Raw genomic sequence first — 21,613 nt, 5'->3', positions numbered from 1 at the left:
GGTCAACAGTACCCCTAAATGTATCCATAGGAGAATGTGAAATAATGTACGAGGGCTGTCCAACTTCTGAGTAAGCAAGGGCTCACACACCTCTAGTTTCCATGCTGCATGGGCCACACACTGTGAGGAGGCACTCCTAGAGGCTTCCCTTGTCACTGTGTGCAGCTTAGAACTGCTCCTAGCCATGTTCACAGGTGGCCAAGCTCCTCACTCCTTGACACACACAGCCCTACTCCACTCCTGGCCATGTATGCAACCCAGCTCCTCCCCCTGGCTGCATGCAGAGATGAAGAAAAACTGACTGCCCCCCAGCCACTGATCCACTACACCAACATAGTCCCAGAAACAGGGCAGGAAGCAGAAGCTAAAAGAGAAGTGGGAAGCCCAGAGCCCTCAGCCACCACAGCAACAGAAGCAATTAAGGAAGAAGTGGCCAGGCAGTAGCCTACAGCTCCCATGTTAACCTCTCCCAGACATGTGTGGCCCACCAATTGGACAGCTGTGACACATGATTTTATTCTGCAAGCAGCTTAAATTCTATGGATGCAGCTTGGTAATAAATGTAGATATTGCATACAATATTAAAGTCCAACATGACTCAGACATTGGAATTCTTTATGTATTATGTATGGTGTTTTGTATGCAAAAATGATACAACTATATGGAAAAAAAGCTACTTCCCACACTATAGACAGTGTCAAAGAGTTATAGCAGGAGACTGGTGTTGTAACCTACTAGCTATGGCACTCATTTGGCATGTAGTCTCATGCCACCATATTTCTACTACCTCTCAGGTAAATGCCCCAAACACTGAGTTTTCCTGGTCCCTGCCACTTCCCTGATCTCTCATTTTAACCAAAATTCCACCTAGACCTGAGAAAGCTTCTGAAACAGTTTCATCGAAACTCATATATTGTGTGAAGAGTTCCATTTTCAACATATCAGAGGAAAAAATGTTTAATCAAGAGATTTAGCCAGCTAACACATGTAATATTCAACTACAGCCACCTATAAAATTAAATATACTCCTCACACCATAACTAACCTATAAATAATATGCCCATAACCATTTTGGGGGGTTCATTGCAGAGGACTTGTGGTACAAAGATGTACCACAACTAATATCTATCTCCAGCCTACTTTTGCCAAGAATTTATAATACCTTTTACAATACTAGCATTGCTGTTTATGGCCCTGATTTTCTAACACCTGCATTCAGTTAAATTAAGTTGTTCAGGCCCATTGGTTTCACTTGCTATACATGTTAATATGTTGCTACAGGCAGTTTTTGGAAAGGTTTTTTAATGCTTGAATTCTCCCAGGATTTTCTTCTTTGATAAAGATCTTCACTTTATCTTTAGCTCCCCAGAGAATCATTACACCAAGAAAACCTCCTGCAAAACTCTACTGGTCTCTTATGGCTGCATATTCCTGCAAACTATAAGGCAACTGCATTGTTAAGTCTTTTAGAAAGAAAATGTGCTTTTCAATAAGGGTTCTACAACTAACCCAAATAAAGAAATTGCAATCTCAATGCACCTTCGACCTTAAAAAAACCAGAACACAGTATACCCAGACATCATATATGTTATGGATTGTTATAATACTGCATGTTATAAAACTCACCTTTATCACCACAGAGGTAAAGCCACCTGGAGGATGGAACAACAGCTAGTTAACTGTGCAAGGTTGAAACAATTTAGAAGAAATAAAGAAAATAAAAAAGAGACTATTTTACTGAAATTATAGTGAGCAGGTCATTATACAGAATGTAACACAAATTGGAATTTGGCCAGGATGACTGGGATACCAACCCTACCTCTTAGGAATAAAGTGGTGCATTTTCTGTAAATAGTACACATGTGCAGAAACAAATGTTTTATGTCTTACCTGAATGGCATCACTTTCTACCTTTGGCATTAAATTAGCAGTTCTGACTCAGAAGAATTTCCGAATGAGGCCTGATCTAAAGTCCATTCAAGAAAATGAAAATCTTTTCATTAACTTCATTGGGCTTTAGATGAGATCCTGAGTATTAACATTAATTCCCAAGCAATCCTGGGTGTTCTTTGGATAGATATCACTTGATATATCACTAAACTGAAGACGTCCCTGGGGCAAAATACAATGTGCTATCTAATGTGCAGCCAACACTTCACACCCTACATGTAAGTAAATAAAAAATGTCTGAATTCAACTTACACTTTAGGAAAGGTTTTACATAGCTAAGACAATGATTGATTATAGAGACTCACCAGAATTAACATCCTTATTTGAACAAAGAAGATATGGCACATGTCATAACTAGAGTCAAGACCCGTTTCCTGGACACCATAATTCAAAGAGGATTAGTTTATTGTTTCCAATTTCTCTTGTGTGAAATAGCTTTTGCAACTGTTAAGTTATTTGGGCCTTGAGAATTTTCAGTCCTTAATTAATCTAGCTTCATGGGCTGCAAACAGACATTTCATTTATCCCAGGATAAATTATTTTATCCCAGGATAAAGTACCATTGTACAGATATCTATGCCTGGTGTTCCAGGATATACCCTAAAAAGTTTCCCAGATAAGAGGTAGTAAGAGGTTATCCTAGGGTATTGCAAAAGTACATTTGTACAGTTATCCTGACATTGACATCAGTGAATCAGTGGCAGAAAAGTGGCATTGTATTTGATGTTCACTAAACCCTGATTAGAAGGGTGTTATGTGTACACAGCAATGCTGGGATATTTTTGTTCTAGTACAAACACAGGTACCAGACAAATGCAATGCCTGTTCCTAACCACAGTAGCAACAACCTAGATTAAAATAGAAACAGAGAGGTATACAAAGGAAAAAGATATCCAGGCAAAAACAGGAATGTACCACAAGTGTTCCAGTGAAGTAAATAGAAATTACTATATTCTGAGAGTCATAAAATAACTTAACATAAGCACTTTTTCTGCTGTAAGCAGTGGAAGAATTAGAAAAGAGTTCAAAAGCGAAACTTTCACTTCACCAAACATAACAACTGTAGTGTCTTATCTGTTCTTCTATATTTAACATTTTTCTTTCCCAAGAAAGCTCTATTTTTTCAGTAAGTATTGCTTTATTGCTTGCAAAGAAAGTAGAGCGGACAGGTATAACACCCCATGTCTGTGAATGCCAGCAGTCACACAAAAAACAAACAAACAAACAAACAAACAGACTTGTAGTCCACACAGATATTGGTGTGATTTTATAGACTTGAGAGAAAGCTATCATTACTTATCCCAATATATTTTGGTTTCAGTGAAAGATCCTTCAAACTTTAAAGACTCTAAAGGTGAAAATAACAATAGTGTGTTCCTAATTTATGGGTGTTTTGTAAGAATTAACATTTTAAGAACTTTAAAATGGGACCTGGCAAGGGATCCAAGAACATGCAGGGTCTAGTAGGGTTAAAAAGTACTGTGGCCACACAAACTCATGGGCAGCCTCCCTGCTTATTATCTTAACCAACAAGACATGACCGGCAAGTCTAGAAGACACCTGCAGAGTGAAGTTGCCACCATCATGGAGTCCTAGAGGCATCACAGCCATCCCCAGGGACCCTGCACCATGACACCTTGATTTCAGTCTAAGTTAACAACTTTGCAATATCTACACAATATTATTAAAATAAAGGCTAAACTATACATCATCTAAATTTACAAATAAATTCATCTCAGATTTCATTTATAGCTCATCTAATAGCAATAAATACTAGAGTGTTTAACTTTGTATGCCTCCTTTAATGGTGCAAATTAGAATTATGAATCTGATTCCTCTCCTTCCAAAACACTTAATTAGGCCTTTCAACATTATAGATTTTGTCTCCCTTCACTGAAAGATGTAAATTACATTTTTTTTCCAGAACCCTTTTCTTCTTTTCTAAAAACGTTATTCTTTTCTTCCCTCCATCCTCTCTATCACTATACACACTAATAGAATAATTAAGGTGAGGAACTATACACTGCACATGTATTTGATGAACTGGAAATCATTACAACTACAATGAACTTCCTTCATTTTCCCCAAATTCTTTAGAGAGTTTCATTTGGGAACCTACCTTGTGATAAGGTCTCAAAATGTGTTATGTTAATTTCAGCACTACTTATTTAAAATTTTACTTGCTATTTTTAGGTAACTTAACCTATTTGCACAGACAATTATTTGGTAACACCAAAACATATTTGTTCCTTACTTCTGAATTACTGGAGTAAAATTATGAGATACCAGGCTGGAAAATAAAAACAAAACAAACAGTCCGCCTGCTCCCGCCCCCAAAAAACAATTGGTTTCCATTCAGTTTTACAAAAAACTATTTTTATTTTAAATACTTTGCCTTCTTCCTCACTTTTAGAAGAGTCTTAGTTTTTAGAACTTGTAAAAAGGCTAAACCAAAATTAGATTTTTTCTGCAAAAGTTGTTTCACTACTAGTTATAGATAGGTGTTATTCTTTTATTTACTTTGATTATGTTGGAAATGTTTTTCTCCCTCCCAATTATGCCTATATAGTTCTAAAGTTATTCAATATAATTTGATTTCAGTAATAAAAAAATGAACAAGGGCTTAGGTGCCTTAATACACAATTATAATATTCCTAAAGCTATTTTATTAAAAACATTCCTTAAAATATACCTTATATTACTACAGAGAAAATACTGCACATGTATCCACTAGCTACATTTTAGTATACAGCTATTTGAGTAATGGAACGACTACAAGTTTTGTATTACAGCTAGTACTGAGCCCTTGAATTATTTAGTGCAATCTTATTATTAAGTTAACTTCCTTCCCCAGCCCATGTGTTATTTTTCTCAATATGTTAACATTTTTTTTCAGGAAACAATGTTTGTGCTTTCAAAATGCTTTTGAAAAGTCCCCTCAACAAAAGTTTTAAAAAATTTCATTGCCAATGGGTTGGAGGACAAGTTCTTTCATGGACTGGTTAAGGACAGGAAGCAAAGGGTAACCTTTCAAAATGGAAGGAGGTAAGAAGTGGGGTTCTGCAGGGATCTGTGCTGCACCCAATCTTATTTCAACATTTTGATAAAGGAAAATGCATAGTGAAATCTCCAAGTTTGTAGACAATATCAAATTATTCTAGGTAGTCAGGTTCCAAGCTGATGGAGAGGAGTTTCAGAAAGATCTCACAAAGTTAAATGAGTGGCCAAAAAATGGCAGAAGAATTTCATTGTTGACAAGTGCAAGGTAATGTACATGGGGGAAAAATAGTCTCCACTGCACATACACAATGCATGGTTCTGAACTAGCTGTTACTATTCAGGAAAAATACCTTGAAGTCATTGTAGATAGTTCACCAAAAATGTCAGCTCAATGTGCAGTGGTAACCAAATAACTCAATAAAATGTTGGGCATAATTAAGAAGAGAATTGAAAACAAAGCTGAGAATATCATTATGCTGTTATACAAATCCATGGTGCTCCCACATCTTCAATAATGTGTGCAGTTCTGGTCTCTGCATCTCCAAAAGGATGTAACAGAATTTTAAAAAGTAAAGAGAAAGGCAGCCACAAAGATCAGGGTTCTCTATACCAGGAGAGCCTAAAAAGACTAGGACTCTTCAGTGGGGAAAGGAAAAGAGGCGGGGAGGGGTTTGAAATCAAGAAAGTTGTGGATAGAGTGAACAGGGAACTGTTATTCATCAAGTACCAGAATACTAGAACCAGAAGGTACTTGCTAAAATTAGGACAAGGCAGGTTTAAAACTAACAACAAAAAAGTACTTATTTATGCAATACCCAATTAACTTGTAGAATGCATTCCCACAGGAGGTAGCAGAGGCAGATACCAAAGCCAGGTACAAAAACAGACTACATAAATGCATGGATGATAGATCTATTGATAGCTATTGAATAAAAGGGTTGGAAATATTTCCTCTGCCAGTTCTCAGCCAATAATGATGGATGCTAGAGGATCACTCTACACATATCCAGTTCAAATGTCTCCCTCTAAAGCAATGGTGTCCAACTTTTTCACTCTACAGGCCAGATGAGTGGTACCAGGCTGATCCATGGACTGGATCTGGTCCATGACCTCCATCTGACATAAGATGCTGGCCAGCCAGGTCCAGATCCAACGTAAGGAGCCACAGCTCCTCTGCTGCCACATTTCCAACTCATGGGAGACTTGAGGGCCAGGTGACATGAATCTGTGGGTCAGATTTAGCCCACGGGTCAGGGGTTATTGACCCCGCTCTAAAGCATCCACTCTTGCCACTGTCAGTGATAGGGTATCAGCTTGGTCTGACTCAGCATGGCACTTTTTAAATTCTTATGTTTGTCTGTTAGAACAGTGGAGCTGAGGAGAATAAAACATCATGTGAATGCATGTAATGGTCTAGCAGGCTATTGGCTGCCATTGATGAGAAATTTGGGAAGACCCTTAATAGAAAACAGAGTTCTAGTGTTTTTTTCTTGGGTTTAAAAACTGCTGATGTTTAACACCTTCATTTCATCATCCGTACAAGATTTTTAAGTGTATTTGAGTCCTTATATTCTCAGTTTCAGCATGGATGGGAAAGTGATATATATAAGAAAAAAAGAATTTCCTTTAGCCTAACTTAATGTATTTAACTTTAAATTCCCTGTTTTTGGCAAAATTAAAGACAAACACTGACAACTACTCATACTGTTGTATGAAGTGGCTGCAAGCTTCTCAGCGTAGTACACATCTCAATAAAATTGCCTTTGTTTCCACAAATTCTGCTCTACTAGGCTTAGCAGCATTGTTTCTACTCTTTTCAATGTGCTTGCTAATGCCATTTTGCTAAAAATTCAAATAAAAGCCACAAGGTGTTAGGACATTCCTGCTGCTAGCATGGTAGACAAATTCTGCGCAGATAGAGTGTTAGTCTTGAAGGCTAGGGACAGACATTCAAAAAGCAGGAGCCTGAATTGATTCAACCTTTGCAGGTTAGTCTAGCCTGCCTAGATTGAACCAATTGAAGTGAATAGACATTCAGGAAATGCAGGCACATGCCTGCAATGGCTCAGGCCAGAAGCTGGGAGGCCCTACAGTGCATTCTCAGCTGCAGGGAAGCTGTGCTGGGGGGACATGGCTAGCCCTGGCAGTAGCCTCAAGTGAACTGGCCAGAAAGAGGGTTTAATTCCCCCCAAACTGATCCATAGGCACGGACCTGAGCTGGGGTCCACCTGACACTCCCCACTCACTGCTGCAGCAGTTAGGGTAGAGGCATGGCCAGACACCAGCCAGCCTGGCCCCCTGACCAAGTAGGGCAGAGAGAGGGTTTATTCCCCCCTGCATCCCCTCTGTCCCTGGAGGACAACAGCCAGGGTCTGCCAGCCCTGACTGTTGCCTCAACCAATCACGGTCCGTATGGTGAGAGCAGAATGATAAGTTCCTTTCCTGCCGCCTCTGCCCAATGCCAGAGAGAGTAGGGAAATAACCTCCTTCCCTACACCCTGGACTAAGGGGGGCATTCTGGCTGGTCCCTGCCCCTTGCCGCTCCATGCGTTTTATGGAGATTATTTTGAACTAAGACATTCAGATTCCAAATCTAGATCCAAAGCTAAAATTTCCCAAACAAATAAATTCAAAGGTGGATCTGGTAATGGTTCCACAATATTACCAATAATTGTTGAGGCTATCCCTAACTTGTTAACTATAACAATCTGGGGCAACTACAAATACCAGATACTATGATTTGGGAATATTTTTGTTTCTTGGTCAAGAAAAGAAATAATTTATGGTTTTCATTATTGTTGTCCCAGAAACAGTTTTATTATTGGTAGTGATGGTTGTGTTTTTTGTCACAGTGATGATAGGGAAAGTTTTAGAATCCTCTCTGATCTACAGTCACTGTCCTCTGATAAAGCTACTATGATTATTCAGTAAAGATTCCCTGTTTATTCTTCAATCCTACCACTTAACATATGGTCTGAACAATTAATCTTGTTTGTAGATTGCCTAACCTTTCACTGTTTCATATATTCTCCTTTTAATTATCATAAATATCTCCTGATCAGCATCTGGCATCTGCTTTTTATGACTTGTTTCATGTCTGTGTACAGACTTTACATATTCAATATCTTAAAAAAATCCTAGTCAACATTATAGACATCTTATAAAGTTACTCAATATATGGAAAGAAATCAACATTTACATGCGATTTTCAAACAAAATTACCGTATCTGTAGAACTGCCTGTGCTTACCAGTTATGCAAGCTGTCAAGTGTGATGAGAACTAGGCCCAACACAGAACTACTCAATGTGCTTCAGCTGATCCTATGTGGAAGCATCTTGGGTTGCCTCATTCCTGCCAGAAATTTGACTTCCTTTTCATTTAATCTCCATATCTTCCTCACAACCTTCAGATACATCTCTAAAAGCATGTTTCTACTACCCTTACATACCTACCCTTACATACCTACCCCAGCAGATTCCAGTATCATATCTCGGGAACCAAGGGTGGAATATCCAGGACAAATCAAAGACATTTTTTAAAGAGTCCTGTCTTATTTTCTAGGATTTCCTGAGTAAAGCAATCTCAGTATTCAAGTACAAATGTACAGGATAGTAAAACTTCTCTGTTATACTATCCTTCAAATAGTAAAAACCTCTGTTTTCACATCTCCTGAGAATTATCTTCAGAACTTAATCTAACAGTAGCGAACAATATGTGTAACTTCAGTAAAGTAAATTTGTGCTGCACCTCTGTAAAAGTGATCAGAATCAGGCAATATTAATACTGACAGACATTTTTTTCTTCCTATTTAAGGAAGCTGTTTCTTCCACCAATGTTGTAAAAAAACTGTCAAGGTAGACCAAGGTAAAACTAGCACATATTTGTTACATAAAAATAGAAGCTGAAATGCACTGCACATTTGCTGATAAGGAAAAGAGAAAAGAAGAAGGTCAAGTCTCTAAAACAAGCTACTAATTCAGCAAATAAAAATCCTGTTTAAGGAACAATGCAGAACTCAGTAAATGCTGAAGGGACTGCATCACAGAATCAACAGGTGCCAGATAGCCTATCATACAATATCATTATGTTAATAATTTGCCAGAGGAAGCAAATAATGTGATGTCTGTTGTTTAACCAGTTCCCTGATTTCAAAGAAGTATGCATACTACCTGGGAAACAATACTGTAATTGTGTTGTTTGAAAGGGAGATACAGGCAAGGCCTGATGAGGGATAGGTAGGAAGATGTCATTCTGAGAGGGCTGAAAAACATGCCATTTTATTGCAGCCAAATCCTACACACAGAGAATTAACACCAATGGATCTTCTTCTGAATTAAACCTTTTTTTTAATATATCATCTTTCGTTCTGGACAATGTTGAAGTGATTTAATTTTTTCAAGTAGAGAGAAATAGCTGCATTAGTTTTAAGTCAGCCAGAGGGCAGGGAAGTGTGTCACTTAAGGGTGTGAACAAGCACTAAGATGACTCACCTTGGGTTAGGCAGCTTCCTTGGAGCCACCTACCTGAGTCAAGTTCTGCCACATGCAGACACTAGCATGGGAAGCTAGAGGTAAGTAAATGAGAGGAGCTGGTGGGAGGAGCTGATGGGATTGGAGGCAGAGCCTGTTGGGACCAGGCAGAGAATAGCAGGTCTGAGATGGCAGGACTGTTGGGGAGGAGGGTCACAGGTTCACAGGAGGGCCTGGCTGTCTAGAGGTGTGTTGATCAAGGGGATAAAAATAACTCAGTCAGAGTTAGGGGGCTTAAAATAGCATAGCCCTGGAACTGGGGAGAGTGAGTGGGCTTTCCTAGTCCCAGACCTGTGCTGAGGACCCATGCAAGCATTCATTAGACTGGGTTAACTCATGCCAATCTAAAGTGACTTCTTATTGGATTAGATTCCACTTTAGAGTGGGTGAGCCATTTTTAGGGTGACTTAAGACCCATGAACACTTTCACACTCAGCCACATAGATTGACCAAAACTCAGGGCACACCTACTCTTAGGGTACATGCAGACATTTGTCCTACCCAATCTATAATAATATAGCTTGCTTTAAGTTGCGTAATTGTAGATCAGGAGTGCCTTGTGTACATGTTCACCAGTGCCATCAGCCATGCCAGGAGCCCAATTTGAGTCAGTCGGTCTGGGACTGGCAGGGCTAGTGGATCTACAGAAGGGTGAGGTTTGGCAGGTCTGGGGATGTCATCCATCGGGGGGGTGGGGAGCTAAAACTAAGTCAGGGTATATGTGGGGGGGGGAGGGGTTAGGAAAAGCATAGCCCCAGGTCTGAGAACACAGCTGGATTTCAGTCTGAATGTGTGCTGGTGCTCAATACATATGGCTAAATTGTTTCCAATCTAACTTAGTTCATTCTTCAGGTGAATTAATTTAGATCAGACCAGCCATTTTTCATCCAATTTAACCTCCCCAAACATCTGTACAGATCAACACTCTGAGGGTTTGCACATACCCTTAGAACCTAAATTTTGGAAGCTTATTATTGTCTGAACCAGTTAGTCTCTAAGATGTCACCTTGTCCTGCCTTCATTTTTGCAAGAAAGAGCAACTACCCAAGGCAACTATTATATTTCTACAAATTTAAGAGAGAAAGAATCCCTGGAAAAACCCTCTTTCTTAAAATAAATGCTAATACATATATTGTGAGCTAAGACTATCAAATAATGCTGCTGCTTTAATCAAAATATTTCAGTTATATATAACTATAGATATATGTAAAAGTGTGCATAAAAAAAACAAAACACCAGACAACTTTCGGGACCACTACATTTGGACAAAATATTGTCAGTGAAATGTAGCTAGTTTATAAATTACTCCATAAAGACTTCAATACTAACATAAATTAAAATAGAGTTCTATGCTAATTAGTTCTGTAATAAATTAAACAATATATACCACTGTACAATGTTTTATAAATATTTTAAAGAGAATCCGTAGGGAAAAAACACTTCTAAAATATATTCTTCCTGTGAGAATAATTAATGATATTAGTAACTAAACTAAACACGCACTAATATTATGAATACACTTTAAACAAAATACTTTTCTTTTTCTTATGTCTTGGATCATCAAGGCTGACAAGAGCCACTTTCATGATTGCCATGAAATTACCAAAATCTTGTTGCACAGACACAGTATTACATATAGCACGTGCACACACAGTGCATATATACAACATATATAAGAATGTGAAATTAGAACAATAAGTATGCATATATTATGCTGAAATTGAAATCAAAAGGGCATATACATTTCCTGTACATGGTCTCTAGTAAAATTATACAGAATACTGAACAGTGTATGTAACCAGGACTGCTTATATATCTATCATATTGCACTATTGCCAGGCCCATTTCTGCCAAAAAAATTATTAATTGGAAAAAAGTCTGTATCTGTTTTGTATAGCACACAAGAGGAAGCTTTGGCTGATAAATGTTACTACAACTCAGAAATGGCAAATACAAAGAAGAATGCAGAACACTATTGACATATTCTCAGCTCATTACTGAATGCACCTGCAGCCTAAAGAATAATTCTGATTAATGCCAGAAATGTTTATTCTATGTAGGAGTAATTTTTTTTTTCTGAGTTTGTTATTCCTTTTCTCTTCAACAGATATTTTTGGCTACACTAAGGTACAGCAAAGTTCTTGAAGTATACATAGGGAAAAAAATAATGAAGGTACATTCCATGTAGGCATGCAAGCATATTGTCTTCTAATTTTAGTGTAATACATATTTGTATAAACACCATAACATTACTCATTCATTATTCAGATAAAACTAAGCTTTCCTTATAATTATATTTCTAATCTTTTAACATAGCTACTAACCAAGCCCCTTTTAAAAAGGGAACAAGACAGTGGAAATTTTAATCTCTAATTCCTAAACTGAAATTTGACTATGAGACAGACCAGCTATTTCTTACAGGTTAGATATTAGTCTGCTGAACATGTTGGTATCCAATTTGGTTTGTCCATGTTTAATTTCAAATTTAGCAAGAGGAACAACTAGTACTTTGGAACTCGTTATTGCATGTCTGGACACCGTATAAATCAGAAATGATGGCTCAGTTATACTAAAAGGAGCCTTGCTTTCAATATTATTGTATAAACAATACCTAACATTGCTTCTGAATACCATAAGTAGCTTATTTTTGGATATAATGTTAATTAAAAAAAAAAAGTTTCTACTATATATTTTGTCCCTTTTAATGTTTTTGGTGTAATAAATGACAGAAAGAAACTTAGAATATTTTTGTGTGTCTGATCCAATATATAATTAACATTTCAGTTCTTTGGAGTCAATTTTAACTTACTGCAGAGCTTTACTGCACTAACTTAAAGAGACTTTAAAAATAAAAGTGAATTAAAATACTTCAAGATTCCTTTATGCTTCCAGTTGTATAAAGCTGCCCTAGTATAACATCCTCAAGTTAACTCATCCCAGTGTAATTTATATCAGTTTTATACCCACATACCCTTCTACTGCAGTATAGCTCACATGGGAGATGGCTGTTGCTGAGCCATGCTGCTAGGTAGCAGGAGATTAGATAACAGCCTATCCTTAGCAAACAGCTACCCTAAGAAATACATAGACAGATGAAAACTAAACCTGTAATTTATACCAACAGAGCTTTACTTTTGATCTTTTCAATGTAATATTCCACCAAATTAAATTAAATTACCCCAATCTAGAGGTTTTCATAATTTGTCCACTAGTTTGTGGGGGTTGTTTGTTTTTGGGTTTTTTGGGGGGATGAGGGAGTTGTTGTTGGGGGGTTTTAAACAGGGGTATAATGCCAATTATACTAGCAAAACTGTTTCCTCTTCCCAGGACTTAAGTCTGTCCTATTACACTTACTATATAATCATGCAAGAAATGACAAACCACTTTAAAACCATGTTTAAATGGGATTTTGCCCTTCAAATATTGTCACTTTTTTCATGGTTTGTGGAAAAAATACTTGTTTTCCACATACAAAGCAAATTAATAACTACTGATTATTGTAGGTAAGCAAAGCAAATGCAGCCAAGTGTACCAATATTGTGCCATGGATCCAATATAAACTATTCTAATTAATTACCTGAAGTCAATATGAAGCATATATTAAAGCTGTAGTTTATCAACAAAACTTACCAGTGACAAGAAAAAGGTGTGGTACACTATGTCATGTTGCAGGTGACCATAATTCATCCAATCTGTAACCCATTGTACCATTCACCAAGATCTTTGGGGAAAAAAATGAAAACACAATATTATTTATATATATTCAGATATCAAGACAGTAGAGTATTTTGCATTTTTACTTGTTTTTTAATTTTGCTACTCTTTAAAATGTGCTTTTCAAAATAGTTACACCATAACCTGGTTGACACACTATTATATAGCAAAAAAATAAAATAACACATTTCTTAAGAAGCAGTCTTGTGTTTGAATACATTACAATTTCTTACCACAGCTTGGTTTTAAGATGACTTATCAGGATTCAAATCCCTACTTAGTGTTTTAAAATAATTATTTTATGCATCAGTATTTCATTCAAAAGAACATTTTAGCGTTTTAGATACTTTATCTTCTCATCTTTCCATTCTTTCTCTCAAGAAGCTACACTGTAGATGCATAATATCCAGACACAAAAACTAAATAAATATTCATGGGGCACACCTACATGAGATGCTTTACCACACACTTGACTAACTGGCTGCAGAGTGAAGCATCACCATCTATACGTGCCAACGCTTACTGTGCACTCCGTCAGTCAGCTGCAGGGTTAGTTTGCTACTAGCACTTGCAAATTAGCTATATAGTACTGAATGTGTAGTAGACCACATACAGATGGCTGACCAGGAGCAAATTTGCTGCTGAGCAGCCTGGACAGCAGGGGTTGGTGGAATAATCACCTCCCCTGGGAGCTGCCTGCTGCCAGGACAGGCTCTGAGCTCAGAGCTTGGGCTAAGACAATGTCCCCCAGCCCTAGCAGCAAGCAGCTCCTAGCCCCAGCTCTACAATCAGAGCAGGGGCTGGGAGACTGCTCCCTGTCCCTAGGGCCTGCCTGCTGCTGGGGTGGTTTTTGAGCACGTAACCTGGCTGGGATAGTCCCTGCCCTGGCAGCAGGCAGCTCCCTGGCTGGAAGCCAATCAGTGCAGGGACTGAGTCTCTCTCTGCCCCCCCGTCCCAGTGCTGTGGGGCTCCCCACAGGAGTGGAGAGCTGAGCAGCACCAGGGCTGGGGAGCTACGAGTGGGGCAGTTAGCAGCAAGTCCCTGGCTAGGCAGGGAATCCCCACTCAACTGGGGTGGCCAGGAGCTGTCCCACTAGGGGTCAGCTAGCCGTGAGTCTCCAGCTCGGCAAGGATCACCCAATAGGGGCACAGGGCTGGGAAGGAGCTACCAGGGAAGAAACCTTTCTCATCCCCCTGTCCTTTCTCATCCCCAATTGTGGTACAAGGCTCAGAAAGAGCTGTGGGGAAAGGGTGCAGCCCAGAGCTGGCTGGGATCTGACCCAGATGGGGACAGGTCTCAGCTAGCTTCAGGGAAGTACCACTAGGCACAGAGCTCGTCTCCATGTGCATGGGGTGGGAGAGTTCTACAGCAGCAGCTCTCCTCTCATCAGGACCCTTCTTGATGTGTACAGGGCCAGGAAAGAGTGGTCTTCTGGCCCTGTGCAACCTGCCAACCCCTGGGCTTGCACCCAGGGGGAATCTGGACCTCCCCCACTGCCCCTTAGCTGCTGCAGGGGGATAGAGCAGGGTAGGAATATATCTGTTCCCAAGAGGGAGCACATGTAGACATGCTCCCCAGTAGGCTTACTGCACAGTATTTTTTACTGATCAGGGAGCCTACTTCAAATGAGTTCCATGTGTAGACATGCCCATGGTTATGCAAAGTGAGGAAAGACTCCCGAAGTATCTAGGTAAACAACCTTTAAGACCAGAGTGGCATAAGCTGTTTAGTTTACCTAAGGATCTCAGTACAAAACTGAATATAAAATTATACACAACAGTCAATGATAGGCAAGTATATAAGCCAGATAACCAAATAAAATGTACACATGTGAGTGATAGGTCATGCAGCACTCTATAGCACTAAATGATACTATAACCTCAGTCAATATTACAAAATGGCAGCAATTTTCAACACTCTTGTTTTGGCGTGAAATACTGAGCAGACATAGTATAAAATATATTTTTCCAACGAAAAATGCAGTTCTGTTGAAAATGAAATCATTTCATGAAATTGTAACACATTTCACCAACATTTTGTTTTGAACAAAAAAAAATCCAACAATAATGAAATAGAAAACAATGAGTTTTTTTCAGAATGAAGACTGAAATGTTTACTTTAAAAATAATTTTCTCACTCAGTTTAATTTATTCTTACATTTCACTATGAAATCAAGATCAAGAAGAAATGTTTAAACTTTATTATTACCATGCAACATACATGCACACACACAGGCACACACACGTTTTGTTATAGTCTTTTGAAATACTTGGGCTTCATTCTTCACCAACACAAAATGCATTTTGAAATTATTTGTAAAATTGAGTTCCTGTTCTCTGCAGAGCTCTACTACTGAGAGCCTGATTCCTACAGGATTGATTTTCTCACCTGCAGTAAAGAAAGCTCAATCAAACAAGGAAAGAAAACAAATATCATCTTCTCCCCTACATAGTTTAATTTTGTTCTGAAAACTATTCACATGATTCTGCTTTAAATTATGAGAGAAAATTAAAATATGTTGGCTAATTTATCTTAGCAAAGCAAAGATTAAAACGATCTGTGATTACTTTTAATAAATAAAAGGGAGGGATTCATATTAGGAGATTAATAAGACAATATGGGTGCATCCAAATGAGTGCACACTCTATTGGTGTGTCTCAGAAAAGTTTGAGATGCTGCAAGAAGTATGCTGGCAATGAAAAAATGTTCCTCACACTGGCTCTAAACGTGATACCTGGAAGTCCAGATATCAACAACAACAACAACGAAAAACCTGTGGAAAAAAAGCGGAGCAGGATGAGGTCCAGGATTGTGCCCTGAAGCAACCAGTGGCTTGGTCCTCCAGAGGGATGCTCTGGCATCCTGCCAGAGCATCTCTATGGTGGTTCTACTGCCCCAGCATTCTGCCTTAGCATGCCGGGGGCAAACAGGAGTGGAGTAAAGCTGCAGCATGATCCAGACCCAGGTGCTGTCTCAGGTTAAGCAGAGACATGGAGGTGTGTGCAGGCTGGAGTATATGGTTTGTGGGAGGCTTTGAAGGGGACCACCACATGCCTACCCTCCCAACTTCCCCCTGTGGCACTGGCAGCAGCAGCCAGCTGGGCCATTGAGGCTATGGCCTAGCTGCAGGCACAGCCTGTCTTTACATGCCGAATGGACCTGACTCAGCACAGCCCACTCCACTGTCCCAGTCCTGCCCAAAGTCATGAGATAGCGGGGTGAGTCAGGTCAGGCCAGACTGGGCCCAATCATCATGTACAGATGCTAGTTAGGCTCCAGAGCGGTGAGAGACGCGCGTGTTAGAAATGCACAGCTTGCATCTTGCTCCTCATAAGAAAGAAATACTGTCCAAGGCTCCTCTCCCCCATCCTCCTTAAACTTTCTCATACTGATTACAGAGACTGGAATTTAGCTGCATGGCCTTGGGGTATAAACTTTTGAACTCTTGTAGCATTGAGCATGCTTAATGAGCTGTTGCATATTTACCTCTCCACCCTGTATACTCAAATAGCTAATTATACTATACATGCGATGTATGTGATGATGCAGTTACATGTAAGTTTGTATGAAACGGAAGTAGGCTGCAGGAACTCCTGTGTCTGCACACGTGCCCAGGAGAGAGAAGATAAATTCCTCTTGCAAACGCAATTAGTTTGCCAGAGGTGATCTGAGCTTCAAAGCTCCACTCTCTGACCTTTGTTTGCAAACAAATACATCCTTTTGTGCCGACTGATGTCTGTGTGTCTGTGATCTCTGCGTTGCCTCCAGGGAAATGAACCGCCTTTGTGCAACAGTTTGGCGAGTCAGCCAGGAGCTCCTTGGACCACCCTGGGACCCAGTGACAAGATCATCCCTCCCGCCACAGGGAGTGCACACCGAGCCGCCTTTTTGGGCTTGCCCAGGGCGTTTGAGACGTGAGTCAGGGTACCTGGGAGGTTAAAGGCTACCTGTGCAAAATTATTGGTTTCTGAGGACGCCAGACACACATTCCGGCATTCTGATTGAGATCTCTAGGATACTTGAGTGAGTATACGAATCCCCTTGCCCAATTTGGTTTCTGGATCCGGGGACAAAGAGACTTGTTCAATTTGGTTTTGTTCCGGGAATTCTTTTGGCCCGGTATTTGGTGTGTGTCAGATGCACTTTTGTGGACAGTTCTGGCTCAGATCCTTTAGTGAGCGCTTTCTGGTATTTGGTGTGCATTGGGTGCACTCGTGTGGGCATTAAAATGGGTGCGGGTAGCTCCCGTGTAGAAAACTCAAGTACTCCTTTGGGTTGTGTTTTACGGAACTTTAGCAAATTTACAAAGCAGGCAGATTATGGGGTGAAGATGAAAAAGGATGATTTAATTAAGTTTTGTCAACTCGAGTGGCCAACATTCGGGGTCCACTGGACCCCACAAGGATCCTTTGTAGTAAAAGAAGTGATAACTATACATGAAATAATTATGCAGAATGGACACTGAGATTAGTTCCCTTACATAGACTGTTGGTTAGGAGTGGTCCAAGATCAGCCACCTTGGATTAAGAAATGCTTAGTAAAGTCTCATGTGATGGTTGTTAAAGGACAGACCCGAGGGGGACCGCCTGTACTCCCTGAATCTAATGGGGGGGGGGGGATCCTGAATTGGCCGAGTATCGGGTTCGTTCTCAGGTCACCCTGACGAGTAGTGAGGATGATTTAGACAACGCCTCAGGACCCAGTCCTTCTGCACCACCGCTCCCTCCCTCAGGGAAACCACCACCGGCGTATCAAATTATACCTAATGATTCAGAGCGAGTGCCTCAGCCAAGTGCCCCATCTGAATCAGGGAATAAGGGCTATAATTTGCGCAAGATTGTAGAATCACGGCCAGTGCTGAACTGCCCGATGTGAGAGGTTATCGGAGAGAGGGGCGATGCAACTTTTGTCTACACCCCATTTAGTACTTCAGATTTATTCAATTGGAAGAATTAGAGCCCCTCTTTTCATGAAGACCCTGAAAAGATGAGGGACTTGTTTCGATCCATTGGGCAAACCCATCGACCCACTTGGGCTGATGTCCAGATGATGCTCCAAACCCTCCTGACCCCTGAGGAGAGGAGATTAGTACTGGGGATGGCAGAGCGCATTGCAGCAGCCAGGGTAGAAGCAGAGGGAGCTGCCGGTAGTACCTTGCGTGATACCTGCCCTGTTGAGGAACCGGGATGGGATAATCATACCGCAGCAGGAAGAGAGCTGAGTGCACGGTATCTGGGGATTATAGTGGAAGCAATAGGAAAGGCAGTGCCTCGGGTTACTAATCTGTCTAAATTGTATGAAGTGAGACAGGGAAAAGAAGAGGATCCCTCAGCTTTCCTCAGGAGGCTGTATGAGGCGTTCTGCAGGTTTTCGGACCTAGATCCAGAAGCCCCAGATAATCAACGCATGGTAAATCTTATGTTTATTGGTCAATCCACTGCTGATATTCGTAGGAAGCTACAGAAAACTGAGGGAGGTCCCGGGAAACCAATTTCAGAGCTGGTGGAAATTGCATATAAGGTATATGGGAATCGTGAGCAAGCGCAGGAGCGCAAGGAGGATAAAAAGGCTAAGCGACAGATGGCAGCACTGGCAGCTGCTATAACTGGAGGTAACCCTGGAAAGGCTGGGATACAGAAAGGGAAAGGGGAAGAGTGGGAGCAGATGTTTGTGCTTACTGCAGGGAGAAAGGACACTGGAAGAGGGAATGCCCAAAGTTGAAGGAGAAGAGAGAGGGTGAACCAAGAGGTCACCTCATGCGGGCAGAGGAAAAGGGTGAGGACACAGAATGAAGGGGACAGGGATCTAACACCACTACCCTTCGGGTTGGAGCCGGAGAAGATCCCATGGTAACTATTAGGGTTGGTGGCAGAGACTTTGAAGCCTTGGTTGATACCGGGGCTACATTTTCAATGATTCCATAAAACTCCCCCCATGCAGGAACTAGTGAGCAGCATGTTCTTGTGGAAGGGATTGAGGGAACGCGATCCCGACTCCCCGTTTGTAAGCCACTCCTCACCAAAGTGGGGGACCATTTGCTTGAGCACTCCTTTGTATATTCTCCAAGTTGCCCGGTTGCACTACTTGGGTGGGACCTACTCACAAAACTGCAAGCTGAGATATTTTTCAGAGACGACCAGATGGTGGTCCCTGTCAAGCAAAGCTCGAACTATCAGATGGCTCTCCTGGAGAACCAACGCCCTGTAGTAAGTTCTGAAGATCACATGACTGGAGTAGACCCTTCGGTATGGGCTGATGGAACCCCTGCGCGAGCTAAGTCAGTCTCCCTGGTAAGGATCATACTCAAGGATGGGGAGGGGCCCGTTCGGGTAAAGCAGTATCCACTCAGCCGAGTGGGCAGAGCTGGACTCAAGCTGTTAATAGAGAAATACAAGAAGTACAGATGGCTAGTGGAAGGGTCCTCACCATATAATACCCCCATTCTTGGAGTGCCAAAGGCAGATGGGGTCTCATATAGACTTGCGAGCAGTAAATAAGAAGGTTCTTTCAGACCACCCTGTAGTCCCGAACCCACACACGATTTTAACACAAGTACCTGGGGAAGCTGAAATATTCTCAGTGCTAGATTTGAAAGATGCTTTCTTCTCCATTACCCTTCACCGAGAGAGTCAAAAATTGTTTGCTTTTGAGTGGGAGGATCCAGATACCTTCCATAAAGCCCAGCTCATGTGGACAGTTCTCCCACAAGGATTCATAGCAGCCCCCCATATTTTCGGACTTGCCCTTCAGAAGGACTTGGAGGAGTGGAAGGGATCACATCCCGCAGTGACTCTCTTCCAGTATGTGGATGGCCTGCTGGTTTCAAGCCCAAATTTGCAACTCTGCGAGGAAGCCACCAGATCACTGCTAAACACCCTAGAGGAAAAAGGATATAAGGTCTCTAGAGAGAAAGCCCAAATATGTCAGCCTCAAGTTACATTTCTGGGATATAAGCTCTCAAAGGGAGTCAGAGCCCTGAGTGCGGATCGCATACAGGCAATCCAAGGTCTAGCCTCACCTCAGTCACCCAAGGAGCTGCGGGCATTCCTAGGGCTAACTGGGTTCTGTCGACTATGGATACCAGATTATGGTGGAAAGGCTAGACCACTGTATGACTCCCTGACTAAGGAGAGTCTCACTAAATGGAAATGGAATAAAGAAATACAGCACGCCTTTGATCTGCTTAAGGCAGCATTAACCCAGCCCCCTGCCCTGGCCATCCCAAATAATAAAAAGCCATATCGACTGTATGTTCATGAGAATTGAGGGGTTGCATCAGGGGTGCTGACACAGCCATCAGGCCCAACTTGGAGACCTGTGGGATATTACTCAAAGGTTCTAGATGCAGTTGTGCTCGGGTGGCCAGCCTGTCTTCGGGCTGTGGCAGCCACAGCAGTGGTTGTCGAAAAAGCCCAGAAGACAGTCATGGGTGCGGACATGGAAACACACACCCCACATGGAGTTCCCCAGATTCTAGGGACTGAGGGAGGAAAGTTTCTCAACCCTTCCAGACAATCACGGTATGAGATATTTTTGCTCTCTAATCCAGGACTTACTTTCAAACATACTACAGCCTTGAACCCTGCAACCTTGCTGCCGGAACCAGGGAGACCAACGCATGACTGGCTTGAGGTCCTGAATCAAACCACACAGGTGCGACCTGATCTTGCTGAGGACCCAATTGAAAACCCAGATGCTGAATACTTCGTAGATGGCTCCAGCTCTGTCATCGATGGAAAAAGACGAACAGGATGTGCGGTGGTAACCTTGGATGAGGTAGTATGGAGGGAGTCATTGCCGAGCTCATGTTCAGCACAGGCCGCGGAACTCACTGCGCTCACCTGAGCATTACAGTTGGGGACAGGCCGGCCGGTTAATGTATATACTGATTCTCACTATGCTTTTTCTACGGTTCATGCGCACGGACTATTGTGGAAAGAAAGAGGTTTCATTACAGCTTCTGGGAATAAAATTGCTAACAGCCTCCAGATTATCAAGCTACTAGAGGCACTCCACCAGCCTAAAGAGGGAGCAGTCATTCATGTGCGGGCCCATGGGAAGGCTGCTGAGGAAAAGCATAAGCTTGGAAACGCAAGGGCTGATGCGGCAGCAAAGGAAGCCGCATTTATTGGTGGAGAGGCGGAGGAAGTATCTAGGCAGGCCTTGTCCCATGCCATATGGCCATATGTCCGGGATCTAGTCCCGCAGTATTCCCCTGAAGAAGATAAATTTGCACAGGAAGCTCGCGCAGAAAAGAACTCCCATGGGTGGTGGATAGTACCAGGAGGGAAAGTAATGATACCCAGGCCATTGCTTCGGGAGGTGCTGCACCAGCTCCATGCAAGTACCCATATGGGAGGCTTGGCTATGGGTGACCTAGTGATCCACCAAGCAGTAGCCCCAGGGCTATATGTAGAAG

General features: G+C 41.4%; 1 protein-coding gene across 1 annotated transcript in view; it reads right to left on the bottom strand.

The window, feature by feature from the left end:
• Nucleotides 1–21,613, bottom strand: part of CHRM3 (cholinergic receptor muscarinic 3) — a 407,999-nt gene that overhangs the window by 346,780 nt on the left and 39,606 nt on the right. The window contains exon 2 of the mRNA XM_090031501.1: nucleotides 13,111–13,201. The gene's annotated coding sequence lies outside the window, so the exon portion shown is untranslated. The remainder of the gene's footprint in view (nucleotides 1–13,110; nucleotides 13,202–21,613) is intronic.

Source organism: Crocodylus siamensis, chromosome 1 (assembly GCF_052110815.1).
Source record: "Crocodylus siamensis isolate JL-2025a chromosome 1, ASM5211081v1, whole genome shotgun sequence".
In the NCBI taxonomy this organism is placed as follows: Eukaryota; Metazoa; Chordata; order Crocodylia; family Crocodylidae; genus Crocodylus; species Crocodylus siamensis.
Note: the sequence above shows the minus strand (reverse complement) of the source record. Positions and strands in the feature narration are given on the sequence as shown.